This window comes from Canis lupus, chromosome 28 (assembly GCF_011100685.1).
Source record: "Canis lupus familiaris isolate Mischka breed German Shepherd chromosome 28, alternate assembly UU_Cfam_GSD_1.0, whole genome shotgun sequence".
Taxonomy (NCBI): Eukaryota; Metazoa; Chordata; class Mammalia; order Carnivora; family Canidae; genus Canis; species Canis lupus.
Genome location: NC_049249.1, coordinates 20,889,312 through 20,916,663, shown reverse-complemented (window position 1 = coordinate 20,916,663; position 27,352 = coordinate 20,889,312). Strand labels below are relative to the sequence as shown.

General features: G+C 35.6%; 1 long non-coding RNA gene across 1 annotated transcript; it reads left to right on the top strand.

Moving 5' to 3' along the window:
• The first annotated feature begins 1,941 nt into the window (after positions 1–1,941).
• Positions 1,942–27,352, top strand: LOC119866519. The gene is made up of 3 exons (XR_005380283.1): positions 1,942–2,167; positions 17,597–17,723; positions 24,268–27,352. It is a non-coding gene; the product is annotated as an uncharacterized LOC119866519 (long non-coding RNA).

Below are 27,352 nucleotides of genomic sequence, written 5' to 3'. Positions count from 1 at the left end.
ATGTTCTAAAGGTTTTTGAGATTCTGTTCATTTTGTAAATTCTCTCTATTCTTTGGATGGATAACTTACTTGCTCTATGACAGAAATGTTAGCCTTTCCTAATTGTTTGCCATTAAAATCTCTATTATCTTTAACAAGGCTTCTGGGTATGATTTTTTCCATACTCCAAATAAGCCAACATCCTCAGGCAGGTTCCCATAACTCCTGACCCTCACTTCTTAGGAAACTATCTGGAGTGGAATCTCTATGCTACAGAGCTAGAGCTGGGGCAGAGAGAGGACTAGAGATGCCAATTCTCATGACCTGCCTTGCATCTCCAGAATAAAGCTTTTATAGCAGGAACCTTAAGGGTATGACACAGTTTCTGATTTAAACACTACACACTCCCATTTTTTTAACACAGATTCTTTAGATTTTCTTGAGTGCTTATTTCTTAATTTGTTGTATAATTATCAGAGATTTTATTTTATTTTTAAAGATTTTATTTATTTATTCATGAGAGATACACAGAAAGGCAGAAACATAGGCAGAGGGAGAAGCAGGCTCCCTGCAGGGAATCTGATGTGGGACTCAATCCCAGGACCCCAAGATCACAACTTGAGCCAAAGGCAGATGCTCAACCACTGACCCACCCAGGTGCCCCAATTATTAGAGATTTTAAATGTTCACTTTTGAAACTGTTGTCAGGTTTTATTGCCATTATTTTGGGGAGAGGATTTGTGGAGATCCTTATACAGTCTTTCCAAAAGTCCCATCTCTATATTGTCTCTGTGATTCTGTGTCTTTTCACATGAGTTCAATGAATTAAGATGAGACTTGAGCTTCCTTCTATTCAAAACACTGCCTATTCTGTATAAGGCTGAGGCCCTGGTTTGTACCAAAGTTGCTCTAAATTTGAGTTGAACTCTTTCTTTGAATCTCCTTAAAGATATTTGGATTTGAAATCTATCACCATTGGATATTTTAGCACTTCCAAGCATAGAGTTCAATAAGAGCATAGTGCTCTGCCTAAGGAGAATGTTCAAAGTCTTTTGTGTCAGGAGTTACACTTTATAGGAATCATGCTAAAAGAATCCTGAGAGTTTCAATATTCCAATCCAATTCACAAATGAACTACATAGATTTTTTTTAAACTTATGACTATAAAAGCTGTATATTTTTGGTTTGTAAGAAAAAGAAATATACTTAAGCAAATTTATGCAAATAGAAGAGCAGAGTTGTTTTAAGAATTCAGAGATCTCACAGATCTTATGGGAATTAAATTTGATAGCTTAAAACCATTACAGATTTTTCTGTGTCTAAGTGTGTCTCTGATTCTGTCAAATTATGTCTCAATTTGTATTTCTGTGTGTCTGTCTCTGTAAGATAATATTTCTGTTTCTGTCTGTTCATATATCCATCACCTTCTGCAGAGAAGCACCATTGGCTTTAATCTATCTTACTCTTTCAACTTTCTTCTTTGCCCAAATCTTAGTTTTTATGGGGCACAGACTCTAGCCCTAACATTATGTGAAATTTTAGGTCAGACATTTATACCAACTGATGCTTATAGCAATATTAAATATTAGGAAAATAATGCTTTATATATTAAAAGAATACCATTAGGCTGTTTTTCCACCTATAGCAGAACTTTCTTCATATTTGTCTTCCCTTCTAGTAGCAGATCATAACCTTTGCTTTACTTGCATTTCACCAGTTACCAGCATAGGAACCAAAGAGACTTAAGGATTAATAATTGCTACAAGTAAGAGAAATTCAAGCAAGTTGTTTCAAGGTTGGTTTTAGAAACCTTGGGTGGTTTCACTAACTAGATTACTTTGAGTCTGTGCATGCTCATACCCAAAGCTGTTCCTAATTAAAGGTAGTTTCCAAGAAGCTTAGAAAAAGCTGTTCATCATGATTAATGATAACTTTTTTCTTCTTTGTTTCAGCTGTGCAAAAGGAAAATAAACACTCCTTTGTGCTGGAGGACTAGCCAGTGGGTCTATAGATAATGATGGGGTAGCCATGTACCTTCCAGTATGCCTACCCTAGCTTTCCCAGCTCATGGTGGCCATGTGAGTGTTAAGAGCAGCTTGATGACCCATTATCTAGTTCTGCCTTCTAACTCTGTTGGGGAATGAGGAGACCCATCTGTCCTTGCTGTTGCCCTCATTGGTTCCTCCAGGTACTATCTCTGCTTCTCTTTTCATTATGTAATTGGGAACATGTGGTGTTTTGACTATGCGAGATCAAAGGAAGGAAATTGTTTTAAGTACACATGATTACAAAGATGGAAGTGGACTTGCCACTTCAAAAGGAATATCTAATTTCTTTTTAAAGGAATAAATGTGCATGAGCTTTGGAGATCTTGAGTAAAACTTAGATCAACTACAATTCTTGCCTTTGACTTTGAGGAGATTACTTGACCTCCTTGAGCCTCAGTTTTCTTATTATTAGCTGTGAGTGATAATGCCATCTGAGAAGTATTGTTGAAGGGAATTGCTATCACCAGGGTTGAATCAGGACTGAACTATGGCTAGAGAGGGTATGAACTGGTGCTGGGGACCAAGGACTGGGATCGTTTGGTTTTGGTGTTTAGCACTGCTCACTTGCTTGGTTTCTAGCACTTGGCTTTGAGTTCCTTCAAGAGCCCCATGCCCCCCACCCCGTGTTTGTTGATCTACTTAATTAAGATAATTTTTGCTTTTCTGGCATAAGTTCTTCAAATTTTCCATGGTATATTAGAAACTCCATTCTCACAAAATATTTATAAAATATTTATATATGAGAGATCTACTTTAACACAAAGTGAAGTTTGGTTCTCAAATATTCTTTTTATAAGTATTTCCCTGGAAATATTTGTAATATAGAAAGTAAGATTTTCTTACACCAGAGTTTAAAATAATTTTGGAAGACTTATGTTTTATTCCAACTTTATTTTATAAATTTTTAATTTATACTTTTATTTATAAATTTAAAAAATTTATACCTTTTGATTTATACTTTTCAAAGCACTTCATGTGTGTTATTTCGTTTGATTCTCATGATAGCAAAATTATTATTTTCATTTTTCAAATGAGGGAGATTGTGACTCAGGAAGTAGCAAAAATAGAATTGAGACTTAAGTCTATTTATTTCCTAACCCAATATTCCATCCATTTTTGCCATATTCTCTTCTATCAATAATGTTGTTTTATAATGTAGTAATAATAATGTTAATGATAAGGAGAAATATTTCTACTAATTTATGCCCCACATAATTCTGATTCTTACAGAAAGAAAAAACTACTTCTAAACCTATCTAGCAATTTGATTTTCATATCATGATCTAAAGGAATTATTGTTCCTCACTTTTTCTTCATTACTCCTAAATTTTTTTTCTTACTCCATGAAATATTTTTTAGTACACTATTTCATAACTTTAAATAGTGTTACAAGAATGACTATTCAACCATGACGTTTCTAATTGGCTACAAACATAATCCAATATCCTCATTTTACCATATTGTCAGAGGAGTTAATTGGACTTGCAGAGCTAGCAGCAAAATATATTGGTTTAAGCAAACAGTGAATCTGTTTTTTCCCATAAACAGTCCTACACAGGGGCGGTGCAGAAAAGAGGCAGGGAGAGAGGCTTCTCTGTGTAACTTCAAAAGATCAATTTGGTTCCAATTTTCTAGTCATGATAGATGGACATAAAGAAATATCATTCATTTATTTTAACATATACTATTTTTGTTAAGTTGGACCAGATCAACAAATAAAGAAATGATAAAATTTACAGTACAATCCAGCCCAGCCAAAATTAGGGGAGATGGACTCTTACATCCCACTCCAGACACTTCATATGTCAAGTCCTTAGGAGCCTTAAGAATTAACATAGAGAAATATATATATTTTGGTAAACAACATATATCTCTTTTAAAAAATAACATAATTTATTCAGATTTCACTAACATAGACTGGGATTTAAAAAAATATTTTATTTAAATTTAATTTGCCAACATATAGTATAAACACCCAGCGTTCATCTCATCGAGTACCCTCCTTAGTGTGTGTCACCCAGCTACCCTATCCTCCCACACTCTTCCCTTTCTGCAACCCTTTGTTTCCCAGAGTCTCTCATAATTTGTCATCTTCTCTGATTTCCCCCCACTCAATTCCCTTCCTTTCTCTTATAGTCCCTTTCACTTTTTTTTTTTTTTTTTAGATTTTATTGATTTATTCATGAGAGACCCAAGAGAGAGGGAGAGGCAGAGACACAGGCAGAGGGAGAAGCAGGCTCCATGCAGGGAGCCCGACGTGGGACTCCATCCTGGGCCTCCAGGATCCTGCCCTGAGCCAAAGGCGGCGCTAAACCGCTGAGCCACCCAGGGCTGCCCACACTATCTTTTTATATTCCACATATGAGTGAAACCATATGATAATTGTCTTTCTCTGATTGACTTATTTCACTCAGCATAATACCGTCCAGTTCCATCCACATTGAAGTAAATGGTAGGTATTCATCCTTTCTGACGGCTAATATTCCATCGTATATATATATACCACATCTTCATTATCCATTCTTCCGTTGAAGGACATTGTGGCTCCTTTCACAGTTTGGCTATTGTGGACATTGCTACTATGAACATTGAGGTACGGGTGTCTAGACTGGGATATTTTGGTCAATATTTACCTGAGTCATTAGTAAAAACTTGATTCTATTGATTGTAGCCCCACCCCCCTACACACGCCTCTCTATAGGCAAATCATAAACTACTTTTAAGCCTTGCTATGTTGACCATTAAAGTATCCTTCCTTACCTCTTGGAGATAAGCAATGATTGAATGAGAATGTCACTTTAGACTTTCATCTATTGCACATATTCAAGAAGAAAAATTATAAAACTCAACAATCATATAGACAGGTATAAAAAAGAAGATTTAATTTATTTCAAAGAACAAGCTGTCTTTAGTCCTGCAGGGATCATTGTTTATATCCTAACAATGAAAATCCCCATGCCAAGTCTGTATGATTAGTTTTAGTGGAGCATATTCTGGTTACAAAGTGGTAATTAGATTTAAGTTATTTTACTTTTTAAATATTCCTTATAATTCTGAGTTTAAAAAATTCAAATTGTTACTGTAGTCAAAATTAGTAAGCTGGCATGTTTACTGTTATTAATGCCTCATTTGATGAGTCTCAGCATTAAAAATCTGTGTTCAATCACTTTCTTTGTCTTCTGGAAAACAATGAGTACTCCTTCAAATCTCCTCTTCTGAGATGAACTTTAAATAGATAAGAGAAGAGATAGAGTGATGGTCTCCCAATTCCATGATCATTATTAGTATAAGTGCTTCAAGGTGGGCAAAGCGCTGACTCACATATGACAACACAAGGAGTTTGATCACTTAGCCGGAGATGATTCTTAGATATTATTTGTACTGGGAGCTAGTTTATGTCTCAGAAAAAAGTCAGTTACCCTGGAATTCAACAATCTTCTCATCATGGGGCTTTTCAATGGGCTTCGTATAAACAATGCTAAACCTTTCTTTCCCAAATCTGTTCTCAAACAGAAATTCACTAGGAGTTTAACCAGGTGTGAGGTACTAATTACTGATGATACAGCAAAGATATTTGTTTCTTAACTATGCTATTACTAATAATTCTTACAAGATTTTTAAGGAGCTGACAATAATGACTGAGGTGATAATAATGTCTTCTATGAAAGACAATGGAAAATAAACACAATATATCATCAATGAATGCAATGTGTAAGTTGTTACTATCATTATGGAAGTTTGGGTAAAAGATTGACAGCTGTGGATATGATACTTGGTAGAAGCTTCAAGGAGGAAAAAAGAAATGTATTCCGTATTGTGAATGTGCAGAATTTAAATAGAATAAAGTGTTAGTGGTTATTCAAATGGAATTGAGAATGGGATCAGATGATCAAAGTTATTGATGATTTTGCCTGATTATATGTACCATGTTATTCCTTTTGTGTATTCTAGTTTTGTAGGAAAGTGCACTCAGATAGGTGTAGCAGGGCCTTCCCTTTTATATGTAGTTATAATGGATTCCTAATTATTTTTTCTGATCAATAGTTCTCCATTTTCTGGGAAAAGCAATTCAATACTTCCTAAAAATGCTACCCTCCAATACCATTTGGCTTACAAAGAAATGAGTCCTAGATAGCATTTTTTACATGATCCTTCCTAGTGACAAAATGTCCTTTATTTAAGGATGAAGTGACTGACACCAGCTGTGCTAATGAGTCCCTTCTCCATGTTTTTGAGACTTGGAACCATGAAGAGTGTTAGACCATAAAGTGAAAGAACTTACAATCTTTTCCTCACCACAAAACACACAAAACAAAACCCACTAAAGTATCTGAACATTTGCTAGCTTGACAGAAAAACACAACGTTAGATTTGGTGTTATGTAAAAACACTTCAGTATCTTAAAATGAATAAAAAGAAAATAAAACCCAAAAAGAATTACTGCAGAAAATCTGGAAACAAAATTTTATACAAATCAACTGAATAAAATTCACCTAAACCCAAGGCAACTACTATAAGAGTAAATAAGAATTATAGTGAAAAAAATGACAGGGATTAAAATGATAGACTAGAATATATATATATATATTTCATAAAAAGAAAAGCAGTAATGGAGGAATAGGACTAAACAGGCATAAGACCATAAAGAAAACAAATAGTGAAATTACAGATGGAAATTCTACATTTAAAATAAATACATTAAACAAGTAAAAAGACAGAAATTGGAAAAGTTTTAAAAATATGATCACCCAAATATGTATAAGACATACATTTGAGACAAAGATACGAAATAGATTGAGATTAAATGGATGGAAAAAATTAAACTATGGAAACTATTTTAAAAAAAGAGAGATGTATAGTGGCTATATTCATATTAGTCAAAATAGACTTCAAGATAAATGTTACTAGTGACAAATAAAATTTTATAAAGATAAATGGATTGATCCATCAAGAAAATAAAACAATTACAAATAGGTATGCATCTAACAGTAGAGCTCCAAAATGCATGAAAGAAACTGTCAGAATTGAAAGCAGATAATATAGCAATATTGTGTAATAATCACATATATTAAGTTTCAGAATATTTTCATCATCACAAAACAGTTTTCTTCTATTTCCCTATCTCCCTAGTTTATGACAGTCACAAATCTGCTTTCTGTCTCTATGCATTTATTTATCCTAGATATTTAGTACAAATGGAAACAGAAAACTTGGCAGTTGTATCTGACTTCTTTCATGTAACAACATGTTTTTAAGGTCTGTACATGTTGTAATGTGTATCAGTGCTTCATCTCTTTTTATGGATGAGTAATAGTCTATTGTATATATATATATGTTCATATAAATATATATATATGAATATATATATATTACAAATTTTTTGGTGTGTGCATTCACCTGTTGAAGAGCACTTGAGTTGTTTATACTTTTGGCTGTTGTTAATAGTGCTAACGCAATCCCAGATGAATAGATAAATATTTGTCTAAGTACCTGTTTTCAATTCTTATGGGTACATACCTAATGGTGGGTTATATCATAATTCTATGTTTAAGATTTTCAGGAGCCACCAAAATGTTTCTAGAGCTGCTGAACTATTTTAACATTCTCACCAGCAATGGACAAGTATTCTAATTTCTTTACATCTTTGCCAATATTTGCCCCCTTTCTCTCTCTCTTCCTTCCCTCCTTCCTTCTTTCTTTCCTTTCCTTCTTTCTTCCTTTTAAAATTCTAGGCATCTTATTGGGTAGAGTGGTAGCTCACTGTGATTTTTATTTTCTTTCCCCAAATGACTTATGATGTTTAACATTATTCTATGTTCTTGTGTGTCATTTTTTTATCTTCTTTGGAGAAATGTCCAAATTCTTTCCCTCTTTTTAAATTGGTTGCTTATCTTTTTATTGTTGAGGTGTAATAGTTTTTTATATATTCCAGATGCTTATCACTTATCAGATATATGATTTGTAAATATTTCCTCCCATTCTGCAGGGGATCTTTTCACTTTATTTATAATGTCTTTGGATACACAAAAATTTTAAATTTTGATGAAGTTCAACTTATCTGTTTTTTATTTTGTTGCTTGCACTTTTGGTGTCATATCTAAGAATCTACTGCCAAACGCAAAGTCATTAAAATGAATTACTCCTATGTTTTCTTCTAGAATGTTATGATTTTCACTCATATTTAGATCATTGACCCATTTGGGGCTATTTTTTGTATGAAGTTTATAAAGTGTGAATCTGCATCCTTTTGCACATGGATTTCTGGACTGTTAACTATTCCATAGCTCTATATGCCTACTCTTGTTCTAATATCAAGGTTTTTTGATTACTCTAGCTTTGTAGTGATTTTTTTAAATCAAGAAGTGAGTCCTTCAAATTTATTCTTTTTTAAATATTCTTTTGGCTATTTAGAGTCCCCCGCAATTCCATATGAATTTGAAGGTATCATAGCTTTTCCATTTCTGATAAAAAAAAAAAAAGGTCACTGACATTCCATATAAATTTGAGGTTTCCAACTCTTTTACATTCTGCAAAAAGAGGCTGTTGGAATTTTGATAAGGATTGCATTGAATCTGTACTGCAGACTGCTTTCGGTAATATTGCCATCTTAACAATATTAACTTTTCCAATCCACAAATATGAGGTGCATTTCCATTTATTTAGGCCTTTTAAAGTTTCCTCCAGCATTATTTTATAGTTTTCAGTGTATAAATATTTTACCTCCCTAATTAAATTTATTCCTGATTATTTTATTATTTGTATGTTATTGTAAATGGAATTTTCCTAATTTCCTTTGCAGATTGTTTATTGCTGGTATATAGAAACATCTAATTTCTATGTATTGATCCTGTAGTCTTAAACTTTGCTAAATGTATTTATTAATTCTAGTAGGGTTTTTGTAACTTTTGTTTAGGATTTTCTACATATAGGATCATGTCATCTGCAAATAAAGATAGTTACATTTCTTTGTTTCCTTTTTTTTTTTTTTTTTGCATTTCTTTTTTTCCAATTTGGATGCCTTTCATTACTCCCCCCTGATGTGCTGTATAACTTACAGCACAAGTTGAATAGCACTGGTAAAGGCTATCTTTTCTTTTTCCTCTTTTAGGGAAAATACTTTCAGACTTTCATTATTGAATATGATATTATCTGTAGGTTTTTCCCTCATAAATGTGCTTTAGTCTCTAATAGTGTTCTATTACCTGATAAATGGGATCTAAGGCACATTGGGGCTTTGGAGGGTTTTGTGAATAGGTCTCAGTAGGGGTCTGATAGATTAGCTGGATGTTATTTGGGTAATTTTTATGGTGCTCTATGACTGTCCCAGCACTGCAATTTACTTGTGAACTGAATGTTGTTGGCACTCATCATGTCCCCAGAGGGTATGGGTCCTGAGACCATGTGACTCTGCTCATGCCTTATGGGCTGTATAGCATCATGAGGGGAAGAGTTAGGAGTTTGAAGATAAACAGGAAAGAGCTCTAGTATGTATTTGAAGTTTATATTTATCTACTCTAATAACAAGTCTGGTTTGATATCTTCTCTGTGCACAAACTAAAGATGAACTACTGTAAATATTCATCTCCTTTGTCCTTTGTACTGTCATTTTCCTTGGATTTCATTTTAGGTGGAGTCTCAGGGGATACAAGGCACCATTTGAAGTTACAAATGACTAATTTTATGCTAAGGCTGTCACCATCTGCAATACACAGAAACATGCCAAAGGAATGTAGTAGATATTTCTCTTAGTGCTTTACCCCCATTGACCTTCCAAAATATTTAACTAATGTCACAATTAACAGGTGACAGACCCAATTATCCTCTAGTAGAGAAAAAAAGTCATTATATCTTTTTGAATAGTCTGATTACTTATCCATAGCAACTAGAGAAGTAAGCTCCCTAAATAAATATCAAGTTTGCAAGATCCTGTCAAAGAAGACTTTCTTCACCAAGAATGGCTATCTCCCTCTTAATATCTTAATGTATGTTTTTTCTTAATATCTTGATATTTTTTGACATTCATGATAACATCATAATAACATATTCACCATTGCCATAATAGTGATGGAAAAATTAGGGTTTCCTATATGTGATATGCATTTATATGTGTTTTTTTTTCACTTACTTCACACAAAAATATCCTATAAAGTAAAAGGCAAACCTATGATTTCCATTTTGTCAGTGAGCATTGGAGAAGTTAAGTAATTTGCCCAAGGCCTTGTAACTAGAGTTACAAGGCTAGAGTCCTATTGCCTATCTTTCTGGAGTGAGAATCTGATGCTATAACCATTTGCACTCTTATGTCTTATCTAAAAGCATCTTTAATGCAAATTTGTCAATACATGCCACAGTAACAAATTATTATTTAATTTTTTTTTTTACTTTGTCTTTGAGAAATAGTAACATTGATGTGAAAATGTTGGAGTTTGAAGCAAATGGCAAGAAAAGAATTCTTGAGGTGTCTTCAGTGCTATTAATACATGGGGGCAGGGATGCCTGGGTGACTCAGCGGTTGAGCATCTGACTTTGGCCCAGGGCGTGATCCTGGAGTCCCACGTTGTGCTGCCTGCGGGAAGCCTGCTTCTCCCTCTGCCTGTGTCTCTGCCTCACTCCCTGTGTCTCTCACGAATAAATAAATAAAATCTTTAAAAAAAAATAGAATGGATAAAGAAGATGTGGTTTATGTATACAATGGAATATTACTCAGCTATTAGAAATGACAAATACCCACCATTTGCTTCAACGTGGATGGAACTGGAGGGTATTATGCTGAGTGAAGTAAGTCAGTCGGAGAAGGACAAACATTATATGTTCTCATTCATTTGGGGAATATAAATAATAGTGAAAGGGAAAAGAAGGGAAGGGGGAAGAAATGTGTGGGAAATATCAGAAAGGGAGACAGAACATAAAGACTGCTAACTCTGGGAAACGAACTAGGGGTGGTAGAAGGGGAGGAGGGCGGGGGGTGGGAGTGAATGGGTGACCGGCACTGGGTGTTATTCTGTATGTTAGTAAATTGAACACCAATAAAAAAATAAAAAATAAAAAAAATAAAATAAAATAAAAAAAAATAAATAAAATAAATAAAATTGATTGTGAAAAAAAAAAAAATAGATGGGGACAGGACCCATGGACAGAAAGCACCGCACTGGGGTTATGAGGAGTGGTTCATTATATACTTTCAAGTTGGACAAGTGGTTAGGGATAGTTTAAGTCTCTAAAGGATTTGGAAGCAAGGACCGTGAAGGGCTAACTGTTGTTAGGAAAAGGTCATTTATTACTGTCTAGTAAAAGCTTAGTCATGAGACCCTTCAGATATATATTAGTGGGCTATATGCTTGAAGGATGATTGCTAACATATATCTTGCTGGGGAGGGGTAGAGATAAAAGAAGTTTCCAAAGGAATTTTTGTATGTTAAAGGAGATTTATAGGATTCTGGATGTTGGGCTAGTGTTGAGCTAAGGCTGCCTTTTGCCCATAGTGAAATATGAACATCAAGGCAGTTGAGTTCCTAGAGGAAGGTCACTTTGCCTGTCTCAAAGACTTGTCAATGGGCTCTAAGTTGTAAGGAAATTTAGTTTTTTCTTTTGCCTTTGATCTCCACATTAGCATTAGCCAACATAGGGCTCATATATCAATGGACAGAAGAGATTTTCTTAATCAAGAATAACACATCAATGTCAAAATTGGGAAGGAAATCCAGTGCACTCGTGGCCAATATCTCTGCCATAGTAATAAGGATTTATTACAACCTTTCAGTAATTAAATACTTTTACATTGATTTTTCTATAGCAACAAGGTTCTATTATAGGATATTTAAAATATTTATTTTACACCTGTTATGTCTAGGTGCCTTTTGTACTGTATATTTTCCTCACAACAATCCTGAAAGATAGCCAATGCACTTATCATCCTGGAGATATAACAAACTCATAACTTTCCCAAGGTCACCCTTATGATATACTTAGGATTCCTAACATATCTTTGGGTGCCAGAAACTATGTATTTAATCTCTAAACCATGTGGACTTTCTGATGTAGCTGATACTGTTCATCAAAACCTTGATGTGAAGATTAAGAAGGTGAGAGTGAGTGGCACTGAGAAAGAAAAGGAATGGAAAAAAGTATCTAGAGGAAGTTTGGGGCTAGGTGCCAGGGTAAATAAAGTCAGGAAAGGGGTAAATATGAGAAGGACTGAAAAGAATATTTTTTCCTGTTTTTTCTTTTTTTTCTAATACTGGATTTTGGTATGACTTCAGAGAAGGAAAGTAACAACATGATAGAGTACTGTTTGTGTAAACACTTCTCTGTTGATTCTTCCTCTCCCCATTAAATGGCTTACATTAGAATTGATATTCATTGGCGTTGGTGTCACCAAGTGTAGCCAAGTTCTTGAGCTGAAGAAAAGAGGGAAGGATATCAAAGGGAAGTTCTGTTTTAAATAAGGATTGCACAAACTATTTTAAAAAGATAAAAATAGTTGTTTCTGGTAGCTGGATTTGGGGAAGTGGAGGCATTGGTATAAGACACTGTGAACTATCTTCATTTTATGAATAAGAAATTAGTATAATTTGTTGATTTTAACTGTGATTTTCACTATATAAATGACATCTATTATGAAATTTAAAAGTCTACAAGAAGTTAAACATAGATAAGGAGCATAGTTAAAAGGAAAAGAAATATTTGTTTTTGCCTTTCTGAGATGAAGTTAGGAGAGTAACCTAAAGATGGTGTATTATCGACATATCTTAAGCAATGTCCCAGCAAGTGCTAGTCACACTGAGGTTCACCACCAGGAAAGAGTTAGTTCTTGGCACATGACTACTAAATTGATCTTAATTAACTCTGTGTAGAAAAATGTAAGAACCAGGACAGTTCCCTCAACCACCAAACTTTTTCAGGGCATGATTGCCCCACTTGAGTAAAAAGGAGTACTCTCAGAATCAGAAGCCACTTCACATTAAAGGGACTAAAAACTTAGTTATAATAGGAAATATGCCATAAGAAAAATGTTGAAAGCAAATAGAGATGATATTATGGCTCATCTGTATGCTTGTTTTCTTGCTAGTATCTATCATATAAACACAGAGCTAAGGCATTTGTCATATAAGATTTAGAATCACTGGGTCAGAGTCCAATGTTATTAGAGTTGAGAAGAAAGCAATGCTGGTTTTTAAAAATTTAGATGTTGATTTTTAAACACCAAATTAAAATAGTTTAACTGATCTTGCTTAGTCTTTTTCATCCAAACTTTATGTTTCCACCTATAATAAAGTGACATCAAATCAAACCAAACCACCAAAGAAAGAATGATACCAGAAAGATGGCCAAATAAGACTAAATAAAATATAAGTTGCTATTAAATTATGGAATCTTATTTCAGGGAAGCAAGGAGCAGGTGTGTTCTTAGCAAGAAGTGGGTGATTCTTTTGTGATGTTCATATGATAGAAGCAGCACCCCTTCTGGATAAAGCATCTGTACATAATTCTAACTCATGGCAAGTAACTGCAATGATACAGGTACATACAGTATTTCAATAAATCTGATTCAGAACATGATATTGCCACACAGGCAGTAAGTGCCCAAAATATTGGTGAGAAGCCAAAGAGAAAAAAAAATGAAGTGTGCATTCTGGAAATAGAGACAGACCTGGTGAGAAAATAACTCTACACATCCATGAGTAGGAACTGGGGAGCACAGCAGTGGCTCCATCACTATTACCACTGTGGATCCCACAGAATCACATTTCAAGCATGTGCCTTAGAATGGCCATCATTTATTTCCTGAAATAAGATGTGGGAGGGAATTGTAGAGACAGCAACTTTTTTGTTGAATATCTCTACTCTAATAACTTGATATTTATTTTCCCCGTAAACTTCTTAAGTGGTTATTCTGATAATTTTCTATAAATGTGGAGTGGGAGCCTCAAACAAATTAAGTAATGGATACACAGCCAATATGTGACACAGCAATAATTCAAGCATACTTCTTTCTTTTACTTTATATTTCTTTTATATTATTTTTTTTGCACGAAGCTAGGAATAGAGGGAAACAAGGCAAGCATCTTTCTATATTTGTATGAATCTTTGTTCCTGTTCAGCCCCTCATACCTTACCTCTCACTCTGTCCCTCTGTCTTTATCTTTATCATCTTAGCCTACTTTGGAAATCTGTCCACTCATCCACTTTTCTAGTAAGGATGAGACTCTCCTAGGTCAAGTAAATAGGCTATCTTGGATTATTCAAAATGATTACTTACGGTCAGCTTTATCTTGAAAATAGATCTGTCCTGGTGAGGCACTTTTAATTTGTTTCTAGAGCAATTACCAATAGTTTTACATTATCTTAAGCTACCCAGAAGTCTAGAGGCTTGTATTAAGAATAACTGGAGCAAAATAAGAGCAACCAAGAAGAGCCTGTGGTTTCTGAGAGAAAGCAGGAGTTGTACTATTTGGAAGCAGAGAGGAACTGCTTTTACTCTGGCCGTAAGTTTTAAAGGGGTGCATGAGTTAAAGTTATATTGCTTCCAAAATCCCTTAAGAAAATTCCACATTGGAGACACAAATGCCATCTCCCAGTGGACCCCATGGATCCTTCTGTGATTGAGCATCTGAAGAAACAGTTGGCTCATTTACAGTCCATACCATATGAAAAAGTTTTGTGTTTCAGGCACTAGAAAAATCCCCAAGAAGTTCACAACATTGCCCTCTGAGAGAGACTGGGTTTAATAAAAGGAATGAGACTCGGGTCTCCCATGTCTCATTCCTCCAGGGAGCATACTTAATGCACAGAATGGTAGGAGGCTATGCCTCTTGCTGATTGGTTGGTTATTCTCTCACACACACACGCACACAGACATGCACACTCCAGTAAACTTTCCTCCTTCCTTAAGTAGGCATAGTTGCAAAGTGCCATAGGATGTGAAGCTACTATTATATGCATAGTGGTCAAGAATTTTACTGCCTGACTTAGTTTTTACCTTAGCTACACAACTTAAACTGCATAAGCCTCAATTTCCTCATCTGTAAGATGGAGATAACAATAGTCCTAATATCACTAAGTTGTTTAAGAGGGATAACAAATGGAAATTGCTTAGCACGGAGCCCACCACTTGGTAATTTCTCAATGGAAATTTACTGCTAGTGTTATCTGGTTGTGTGTATCCATTGTTGGACACTCTGATGTTCACTGAATTTCTTCTCCAGAAGTCTTTTCCTTTTTTATGTCTCCTGAAGCAGTATATTCCAGTGATTATCCATTCCTGGCAAGACCCAGAATTTAACCCCCCAGTTATCTGAAGGATGATTCACTTTAATTTAGCTTGAGCCTTACTGTTGCTGTTGCTCTTGCTGTTGCTTCACTGATGTCTGCTTTCCTGTGTAGAGAATCTAAGAATTTAATTTTAGTTAATATTTAGTGATCTGTCCAGTGTTTTATATTCTGTGTGGGCTTATTCCTCCCTGAAATGGCAAGATCTATTAAAAATGAAGTAACAAAAAAAAATAAGAATAAAAAAAATAAAAATGAAGTAACAGCTTACAGAAATGAGCGAAGTAATGGTGGCCAAGAAAGAAAACTTTCATCTTTCCAGATGATCCTCTCTCACTTTTTAAACCTTTTTCTTTTAGACAAATACACCTAGCCTTTATCCCTCTTGTCTGTTGCCTTTCTCAGTTCATGTGAAACACTCAGAGGGAATTGTATGTCAGGAAGCAAAACCTCAAAAACTCAGCTAAGTGGACTGCAGCATTTATGACACTACACTATGCATTAACAACAAAACAAAACAAAGCAAACTGGATAAAAATGTTACTTTGATAGTAAGACATTGGAAGACAGACTTGAAAAATGTGCAATGAACTGTAAGGGAAGGAGGGGAACCTGAATGGGGAAAAATCCGAGAGGAAGACAAACCATGAAAGGCTCAACTCTGGGAAACAAACTGAGGGTTGCTGAAGAAGAGGTGGGTGGGGGGATGGGGTAACTGGGTGCCTGATGTGATGAACACTGGGTTTTATATTATATGTTGGTAAATTTAAATTTAAATTTAAAAAAGAAAGAAAAATGACTACATTAAATATATGAGTAGCAAAATAAAATTTAGATATACCAGAAAATAAGAGAGGAGTACACCATGACAATGACTGGGAAACAGGTTGTTTATCAGGGGACAGTACCATCCATCTCAGTGTATTGAGCAGGAGTTGAATACTGAAAGATTCATGAAGGGTAATGAAAACAGAGAAGCAGAGTTAGAATACAGGGATCTAGTTTGATATGTACAATTCTGACAGAATAAAGGGGGAAATAAGAGAGTGAAACCAAGAGCCAGTCTCCATGTTCATTTATTTTTCTCTCTTTTCTGACCATATTTATATGTTTTTTGTTTATTTAATAAGAATGGCAAAACATAATACACAGGTTTCCAGAAGTAAATCTTCTCTATATATTTCTGGAATTTATTTCTAGAGTTTATTTCTTGTAGGAATATTTAGATACAATATGTATGTGCAAAGTAAAGGGAGTCCTATTGGTGGACTCAGTGAAGGATGGAGTAGCACGGTCTCCTGGCTGACAGTTGATTTAACCCCTGACACATCCTCACTGCCTGACAGCTCTTTGTACTTGCATGTAAGCCAGAGTCCAATTAGTCTGCAGTACACTTGAATGGAATTCGTTCAATCGTAAAGAAAGGAGACACAAAGTTTCACTCTCAGAAGATGTGCAAACAATGACATTGGGGAAAACTCAGTTAAGATCAAGTATGAATGGTATTAGGGACTGAGAATCTTTGTTTACCAAGATCTTAGTGACCCTCTGAATATGGCCTACTTCTATGACTAAACTAAAGAAATTTTTTTCATATATATATATATATATATATATATATATATATATATATATACTCTGAGGTCATAGAGACTATACAGAAGATAATGAATGCACACAAAATAAGCCAACCAACAGTATTTTTGTATGTTTTCTTCTGAAGATACATGAAGAAAGGCATTACTTGTATTTGGTTATATAGGTTGCCAGGAATGGTAAACATGTTACTTGAAGATTTAGAGGTATAGAAGAAAAGTAAAATTTTCTCTACAAAACGTATTTTGTTTTATAATCTAGAATTGGAAAATTTCATTTACTTGCAAAAATTAGACTCAATGACAGGTTATTCAGTTCATTATTAAGCTAGGGCTCACAAAACATCATTGATAAAGATGTGGCTAGGATCTCCATGCAGGGATAACACTTTAATTTTGATTGAAGGAAGAGAGGAACATTCAGCAAATTAATTAATTAGAAATCTGTTTAGGTAATGTTGTGAAAGAAAATTCACTTTTCAATGTTTAGGTTTAAATTTAGAAATATCATCTAAATGAGTTTCTGATGTCAAACGGAACAGAATATGTGAAATAAAAACAAAAATGAAAGAAAACACATTTTAATTTACTAATGGACACTAATGGCTTTGAATAGGACTAGGCCTTTCTACTGATAATATATGATTAACCTCAATCAACAAAATTGTGTCTAATGTATTTAATCATTATTCTTTTCTGCTCTAGACATTAGGTCATCATTGGTCTGACTGTGACACACATACTTCATGCTTTTGTCATTGGTCTGTCTTTTGAGGAGGATTCTATTGAGGAAGATTATCATCTATGTGTGCAATTGTGGCTACAAAGTCAGGTAAGTCTTCAACTATTCTTCCATATTGAGTAACCACCTTTCAATTTTGGGTAAAAATTCCTGTTTTGGAGTTTGTTGCTGTCCCTAGTTGGTTCAATTCAACTGTCTTAATCCTCTTAATTTTATATTAAAGAAGTTTGGTTATTCTTGTACTTTCTACCATTTTTCAGCTATAGAATGATAGTGACATATATAGAATATCATCTTCTTTCGATCTGCTGCACACTCCACAGGTGCTTTGATCTAGAGGCAGTGAGAGTTGCAATGATAGTGTGTGTGCTGCTGTACATCATATAACTCACAAGTTTCCTCTTTACACTGACTGCAAACAAACTCAAAGTCCATTTCTCACTAGTGTTTAACACTTGATGGCAGTCCTTTCTGAAATGAGGTGAGGGTAGTAACTAAACAATTTGTTAAGATTTGTGATGCTGTAAGATTTTTGTCCTTCATATTTCATGGCCATTAAGTCTTTGCATACTTCATACTTTGACTCTTTAATAATATTTCCTCTCCTATCCCAATAAGCAAATGAGGCAAATATGGGTGATTACAGCTGCTGTAATTTGTCTAGTTTGGAAATTTATTCTGTTTTAACTTTGCAGTTTAATCATAGGGCTGTCTGGTGGTTGCTTACCTACCTAGGTGCTATGCTAGTTGGGAAAATCACAAGATGGCTGATGACTCTTATTTATAGTTATGGGTCCAGTTACCTATTTTCTATTTTGTCTCCTCTCCACCATTATGAACCATGATAACCTTCTTCCATCATTATCTTTTATCTTAGGAGTAGCTTAAGTTTATTATCCTGCAAAAATTCTGCATCCTGGCATTCCTAGTGGGTTTTCTCTCAGTAAATCAGCCAGAAAGAGATTCATGGTAAGAGGGAGTCCTGAAAGGTGCCATGTGCTAAGCAACTAAATTTTCTAATTGAGCTATAATTCTGGCCACATGAATGCTTCAGATTTGGGAGCACATGCTATGTATGACATGCTTACCCATAGTTGGTAGTTGTCACTGTTTGCTAAAAAGAGACTTTATGAGCAAACGTACAGGTCATTCTGGAGGTATCTTAATGCTGGTCCCTGTTTGGTATGTTCATGGAGTCTCATCTATGGTGGAGGAATTATCAAATTTCAAGGATTATCAAAGATTGATCCATGGGGCTATGGAAAGTGTCACCACAAACTCATTATATTTTATTGGAAAATATGAAATCCAGGGGTCTGGAGACAGCTAATTTTCAACTAGAGGAGACTAAATGCATATACTGCTGAAAAAAGTATATAGTTTCCAAGAATAGTTTTTGTTTTCTTTAATGTGTTTAATAAAAGTTTACGCAAGAACTGCTTGGAATAGACTTCTTAGTGTGTTATTTCCAGGAGGGGTTTATGGAAAGTTTAATTTCTTCATGTGTTAGTAATTTCTCCCTATGTCTTCTATCACTGTGTCTTCATTCTTCTCCACATTTACTTGGTTCTGACCCACTTTCATCTCACTTAACAAGGCAGATGCCTCCATTCCTCATTCATGCATTGAATTATAGCCTGTTGTTTCTTTAGTTAAATAATATTTCAAAAAGACATCTTTATTTCGTATTTCTAAGGCCTGTTGATGACTTCTAGCTGAACATGCATACAGGTTAATATGACTCAGTTTGTCTCAACTGAGCTCTACTTCCTCTCCGGGAATGAACCTCTGTGGGTTTATGATGATCCAATCCAGAGGCCCCTATTTCAACTCTTCCTTTTTCTCAACTCCCATTTCTAGTCTGTCACCAATTCACATTGATTTTATATTTTAAAAATATTTATTTATTTATTTGAGAGAGAGAGAGAAAGAAAAAGAGAGCAGGGAAGGAGGGGCAGAGGGAGAAGGAGAGCCCAAGCAGACTCCCTGCTGAGGTTGGAGCCCAATGCTGGGTCTGATCTCACCACCCTGAGATCATGACCTGAACCCAAATCAAGAGTAAGATACTTAACTGAGCCACCCAGGTACCCCTTGATTTTAGTTTTTTTTTTTTTTTTTAACAATATGTAGTTCAGTATGTAAGCTTCTGCTCCTGTTACTCCTTGTCTGAATTACCAAAATGGCTCCTTAGTTAGGTTTTCTACCTCTAGCCCTTTTTGCAATTCATGCTTCATTCTATTTTCTGTGCCAAAATGTCAAATTTGTGTCACAAGTCAAATCTGATCATGCATATCCTTTGTGTAAACTTAGTGGCTCAACTTCAGTGCTCCTTGAATCTGAAGATGCAGTTCAACTCCTTACCATGCTACATAGGATTCTTCCAGATCCAGCTCTTGCTGCTTTGAGGCCTTATAGTCTATGCTCCCCACCATGCAAGCTTTGCTTTGACATGTTACTCCCTTTGTGTCTCCCTTAAAGCATCACATTTTCTCTCTGGACCTTTGTGTACATTTTTCACTCTGCCTAAAATGCATTTTATCCTACTTTGACTTGTCATAAGTCTAGACCCAAGTGTCACGTTTTGCAGGAAATGTTTCATTTCTGTTCTCACTTTTGCTCCAGATATGTAAACTATATGTAAACTCCTGTGCCTTTATTTTATGTTTTATATTTCACAATTCTGTGTGCTCTTGATGCAGGACTGTGAACACAGTGAGGACAGGAACTATGTATTAGCTTCTACTTCTTCTTGCAGAGTGGTTTAATACCTCAATGACTATTTTGCTCTCAATATGTGTTTATTAAGTGGGCAAATTAAAGAACAAGTGAATTGCAAATTCTCTTTTGAATGAGTTTTATTAATTTGAAAAAATCTTGGTTTTATTGTCTATACACAGCTGATTTATAGAATAACTTTCTCCCAGAATGTTGTGGAAAGATTCAGTTTATATTCTCTTGCTTTGGTACAATAGACATTAAATGAAACAAAAGTTGTCTTTGAGAGAGAAGAATCAAAGTATTCTAACTATAGATTCAGGTATTGTTATTGCCTGTTTGTTTTTTGGACTCACACCTATGTGTCACGGCCCCATCAGCAAAATAAGTTTTATAACTCTACAAGATGGTGGAGTTTTTTTTTTCCAGGTGCACAAAAATTTATTTCTGTATCAAAATGAAAGGAGCAATCATGATGCTAAGTCAGCCATTCTGATCATGCAAATTTATAATTCTATTTAGTCTCCAACTGGGCTCAAGCACCCATCCTAAATTCTAGGGAAAGTGCTGGTCACTTGGTATGCCACAGAATGGAAGAGTAAGTGAAAACACTGGCAGAGCAAATGCCTTCATTTTCAAATAATCTTGCCCATGGCCAAGAAAACCAGTAAAGACAAAGCCTTCCTACCTATTGCATGGGGGGTGCCACAGAAGCAGATGAGGAGACCTCCACCAACCCCACCACTCTCCCACCAGCAAACCCAATAGGGAGGGCCAGCCACCTGCAGCACCTTGGTTAGCCAGGACTCCTCCTGGGGCCGCCTCATGCCTCAGCATCTCACTCTGATACACAGGGATTCACTGAGCTACTTTCTTTTTGCAGAAAATGTCTTTCTCTCTTTGCTGTCATGCTAGAACATGAGCCCTCGGAAAACAAAAATATCTGCACTTCAATGCTGAGTCCCCACAGTAAACTGCTCAAATCTACCAGCAGCATTCCAGTACTTACAGGAAAGGAACTCTACAGGATGGTGGCATAGCCATGGAAATAGGAACCAAGTATATCTGAAATGTATCCTCTTTCACTGGCACTTCTTTCTGATGTCTGATCAAAGACATTTGTCAAAATATGAAAAGAAACAGTTGGATTTTTTCCAAGCACCTGGGCATAAGAACAGCTGACCCAGATACAGGTGGTAAAGGTGGTTTCCCATTCAGTAACGCTCACGCTATTTTCCTTAGAGGTGACCTACTCTACCAATCTGAGTCAGCACCCTTTAAAATATATTTCCCTCAGAAGTAGATTATTCATTAATATGTTGGCGGTAACTATGGTTGGTTTTAATTTTTCCCAGAGTCATAGCTCCTTTGAACTGATGAGTCATGTAGTGATGCTGAGAGAAAGTGAGGAATGAGAATAGCTTTAACATTGATGGTTTAAGAAAATGGTTGGTGTGATGGAGGGATACATTTGAGGGAAGAAATCAAGAGCTCTGTTTTAGATGTGAGAGCTATGTAAGTGAGAGCTGCCTAAGCATATGCAAGGGGAAATGTGGATTAGGTAGCTAAGTATATTGATTTGCAACTAGAAAGAAAAGCCTCATGAGGGATACATAGTTATTATGAGATTAGATGATATTACCTAGGAGGAGTGAATAGACAGAGAAAATCAAAGGATCCAGGTCAGCTAAAAGAAGCAGAACCAGCAAAGAGAACTGAAAAGTGCCCAGTGAGGCAGGAAAAAGCTATTGAAATTAAGTCAATCTCTGTACTGATCCTGAACACATACAAGGAAATTCTATTAAAGATAATATTATTGTATATAATTGAATATTTCATATTAACTTACAGAAATAATTGAGATTTTTTTCTCTGAAATCTAGAACTGTTAATAAAAGGTCATGTTGTAATCAAATATTTTTGGCCAGCCCAACAAATATCTACCCTAAACATTCCTAAATATTAGGAACCCTATAGAAATTCAGATATCCAAACTCTAGATTTTCAAGGAGAAAATAGAACCAGGTTAATGATCTTGTAATTCATCAATTTCATTTTAATTGATAAAAATGAAACATGTATTTCAACAGTTATTGTCAGAGAAAAATCAGACAAGATACCATGTCTATGTAAAATATAAGCAAATGCTGAAAATCATCACTTGGCTTAGAATGATTGATAATTTTTTTCTGAGATGAGCCACTATTAAAGATACACCTTCTGATCTTCTGGTTCAGTCATTTATTATTCAGTGTTTCTATCTGCTCAGCATGTACCAACTAAGGATATAGTAGTAAATAAAATGCCTCAGAGATGCAGTAGGATGAACCTAACATACCTTAAGTGTTAATTTAAAAAGCTGAAACTGAAATGTGTCTGCATCTGTTTTAGGCCGTATTAATAATTCTCAAAAAAAAAAAAAAAAAAGGATTATGCCAAAGTAATCCAGTTAAAGAAACAAGACAATATCTGGAGTACCGAACGAGAAAATGGAGAAAGAGGCCCTGGGGGACTCAATGGTGAAAGTCAGAGACTCTCCCCAAGAAAGTAAAAGAAACAAAAAATATCACAATCACTAACAAAGTGTTCCGCACTCCTCTGAAAATGTTGGAAGTGGATTATGTAGTTTGCCGTCCCTGGGTGGAAAGAAGATAAAAAAACAATTAGTTCTTTGACTAATAGATTGGCCTGGAGTTATCTGCTGAGAGGGTTTATCTGGCAAGCCGCAAGCTTTAGTGTTTTAGAAGGGTCTCAAAATGTTGCATGGCCTCACAGAATATACTGCATCCCTAGGTCTCAGGAAATAATCCACGAAAAGGAATAAAGCATAAATTGCCATGGATTAGGTCATCTTGAATGACTGTATGTAACATCTACCCTGAAAGCTCAATGTTTGACATCATTTTATGCTGTTTTTAATGAAGGCAAACCTCATCATATTATTAAATTTGCATATATTTAGATATCCTGAACAGTGATAGAAAAGGGAAATATACCAACCAGATATATTCTATATTCCTAATTTAGTGAATTCATGATAAATGACATAAATGGAATACCTACACACGGCTCTACAACCAGCCTATATATTCCTTGACAGCATGGCAAGGTCTATGCCACTTAGTTTTGTATGTAAATAAATCTCTTGTAACAATGTTGTTTGTTAGTATTTAAAGTGGAAAATAGCTATTTGGATAGGAGAACTTCAGCTGATAAAAAAATGGTAGATTCAAGGAGGGATGACAACTTGAAGGCAGAAGCTGCATTATTATTTAATTTGTTGTATCTTTATAACGGGGCACATTGTAGATGCTTGCAAAAAATTGAATGGATTAGAGAGTTTTAACTTGCAAAGCTGTGATTATTGTCTTCAAATGCTGGATGGATTTGTCTGTGGGATACAAATTAGACTTGTATATATTGCTAAGGGCTTAATCCACAACAGTGAGTGGGATTTGCATATGAGTATTCAGTTAAAAATAAGAAGTGCTATAATGTCACTTCTGATTTAGTTGTATCTTCCAATAAATTCAAAGCTTCTGTGAGAGATTTCTTGTCCAATGTTGTGTTCCTATCTCCTAGCACAGTGCCAGATAGTAGAAATTTAATACATTTTTAAATAAATGCATAAATGATGAGCAGAGCTTTTCACGCTAGTGAGCTCCCTATTATTAGCAGTGTTGTACATTACTTAAGTACCTCCACATCATGAACCTTTACAGCAGAGATTAAAAAAAATACAGTTTAAAAAAATTAAATAAATAAAAAATTAAAAAAACACAGTGAACTAGATAATACAAAATGGTTATTCTAATCATGGAACCTGTGTTAGCATTCTCCAGAAACATAAAAGCAGTAGGAGATATTATATGTATCATCTCATTTATATGTATGTGTGTGCATATATCATTTATTCTAGGAATCGGCTCATGTGTTATGGAAGCTGAAAAGACCTATAATCTACCATTTGCAAGCTGGAGAACTAGGAAATTTGGTGGTATAATTCAATCTGAGTCCAAAGGCCTGAGAACCAGGAGCTCCAGATGTCTATGGGCAGAAGAAAGGAGAGAAATCATCCTCCTTTGGCATTTTTGTTCTACTTCGGCCCTCAGTGGATTGGGTGATGCCCAGCCATGGTGAGGGAAGATATTTTCTCCATCTACTGATCCAAATCCTAATCTCTTCTGGGAATACCTTCACAGACACACCCAGAAATAATGTTTGGCCATCTATCTGGGCATCCTTAGCCCAATCAAGTTGATAAATAATTAACTATCACAGAATCTTTAAAGGAATTTTCCTAGGATTCGCTTCAATTCTTTTAAATTGGAGCATGTGCTTTGCTTAGAAGTAATAGCCTCTCCATGTAATTTTTAGAGAAATGTTCTCCCCCTAACTGTAAAGCAGTTTATGAGGGAGCAACCATAATAATTCCTTGGTCTTCAGTGAGAAAAGAGATCTGGGTGCTCCATCCTGACTATGGAGAAAAAGTATTATGTCTTTAAGAAGTCAAGTGGCTCTATTTTCCCCCATAGTTCTCCCAGTTACTTGGATTTCAGAAGCTGAGTGTTTTCCAGGCCAGCCTTAGATGGGTCCCATTCACTCTTAGGAGGTTAACAAAAGAAAACTTTGTTCTTAAATGTTGGCTGATTATGGAGTTTATGCAGGGAATTCAAACCAGACCATAATCCCTAGAACCCATGCTGTCAGATGTTCCTTAAGTGTTGACCTTAAGAGCCATCTATTGCTTTGATGTATTTGTGTGTGTGTGTGTGTGCTCACATGCTGCTTCTCACGGACAGAGCTCTCACTACATGAGAGCAGTCATGGTAATATCTTTGCTATTTGCTGGAGCTTTCTTTTTTTGGGAAAAATCATATTAACTGGAATTTCTTTTTCTAGTAGAAATATTCTGCTACTGGAGTTCATATTGAAGCAGTATAATATTGCTTGTTTTCTTAGAAAAGCTGCTCTGCTCTTAAAATAGCACCTTCCCAAGGTTTTTAAATCAGCTTGGAATGATGGGGACCATTTTGATGTTTACCTGTTCATACTCTCTTCCATCTCTAAGTTGATGGGCACAAATGCATATTTACTGTTTTCTTTTATCCTTAATTTAAAATGTCTCTTGGCTATTGGGACAAATTGGAATAACAATTTTCAGTCAACAGTGAGAACAGAATGCTAAAATATCTTCAAAAAGAAAAATAAATAAAGCATGTCATGGGTGAAATGTATTTTGCCACAAAGAACCTTCGTGACTAAATTTCACAAGATCTCAGAAGGGAAAAGAGAAAGGGAAAAGAAATAATACTAGCTAATGCATATGTAGCATTTTATATCATTCAACCTTTATCCTTTGATGATTTATCACAATAGAATTAAATTATTATTTGGCAGGAGGGGAAACTGAGGTATAGTGTGGCCAAGTGACTTACATAAGGTCACATGGTAAATTAGTTTTTTAGGTCTAGAGCAGTGGCTCCTAAGGCTCTGAGAGTTTGGCTTACGGAAATTTTCAGGATTCTGTGAGAGCTGTTGTTGGGGCGGCGAGGGGACGCTCCCCTTCTAGGTTCCTTGACTGGCCTAATAAATTGACTTAAAACAGGTTAACAGGAGGGGTGGGTGGATGGCTCAGTCAGTTAAGTGGCTGCCTTTTGCTCAGGTCATGATCTCAGGGTCCTGGGATCCAGTGCTGCATCAGGCTCCCTGCTGGGCAGCCTGCTTCTCCCTGTCCAATGCTTGTACACACACACACACTCTCTCTCTCACTCTCTCTCTCTCTCTCAAATAAATAAAATCTTAAAAAGCCCAGGTTAACAGGAGAAAAACAAATTTTAATTGGGAACATACAGGAGCTGATAGAAATAACAAGCTTCCAAAAGTGATCAAAGTAGGCAGTTTTTATACCTTTTAAACACAGAAAACATTATTTGTAAAGAATTAACAAAGGGATTTAGGCTTGGGGTAGCAATTAAGTGAAGAAGTAATAACGTTTGTTTGTACATCTCTCTTAGCCCTGAATTCCCTGTCTCTGGGATTAAGGATGCCTTCTATCCTCCAGGTGCCAGGATGGTAGCCTTCACACGGGGAATTTATTTCCTTCTTTCAGGAGGACAGAGGAGGATCAGCAAGTCCTTCTTGCACCAGCTATTTCCTAAATAACTCTAATTCAAAATAATCAATATGTGAAAGTGGCCTATTCTGGGGTGGCCCACCCTGAACCTCATTATTGTGGATCCTCTCTCATGGGTCAGAGCATATGTGTGTGAGTGTGTGTGGGTATGTGTAGGTAAGTGAGTGTGAGTGAGTGTATGAGTGTGTGTATGTGTGTGTGTGTGTGTGTGAGAGAGAGAGAGAGAGAGAGAGAGAGAGAGAGACAGAATGAGAGGGATTACCTGCAATTAGATAAAAATTTTTTAGTTGACTTCAGATGATTTCTAGGCCCGTCAAATCCACCTGTGGACTCTGATGAGACTTCTTCATCACTGGAGGGTAATTTCCCAGTCTACTGATGATCAAGTTGATGACACATTATTAAAAGGGCTAGTAAGGGGGATATTGAAAATCAGGTAGTGCATAGTTTTTGAAAGCCATTGAAAAATAAATTGCAAACAGAATTTAATGAATAGTACAGTTATGCTTTTATTCTACAATATCTATAACATAAGTCTGAGATGAGAACTGAAACCTTCCATAGGCTGGTATCTCGGGGGTGGGGCTCCTGGATACAGGTTGGTGGGCGCACCTATGAAGTAGGAGATGCCTGGACAGAGTTTGTTCTTGCAAATGGACATTTATCTTGTAATTTTTCACTGAGGGCCATGAATGGTACTGGTCTAGTGTCTAAATGATTGCCACATAATCACAGGTATATTGGAAAGACTCTGCCTGCTACTACATGGATCTCTACTTACTCTTTGGAAATGGAATTATATAAGGAAATTGAGACAATTTTATATTTGTTGTTTTACTTTATCCTGTATTGTTTAAATTTTATGCAA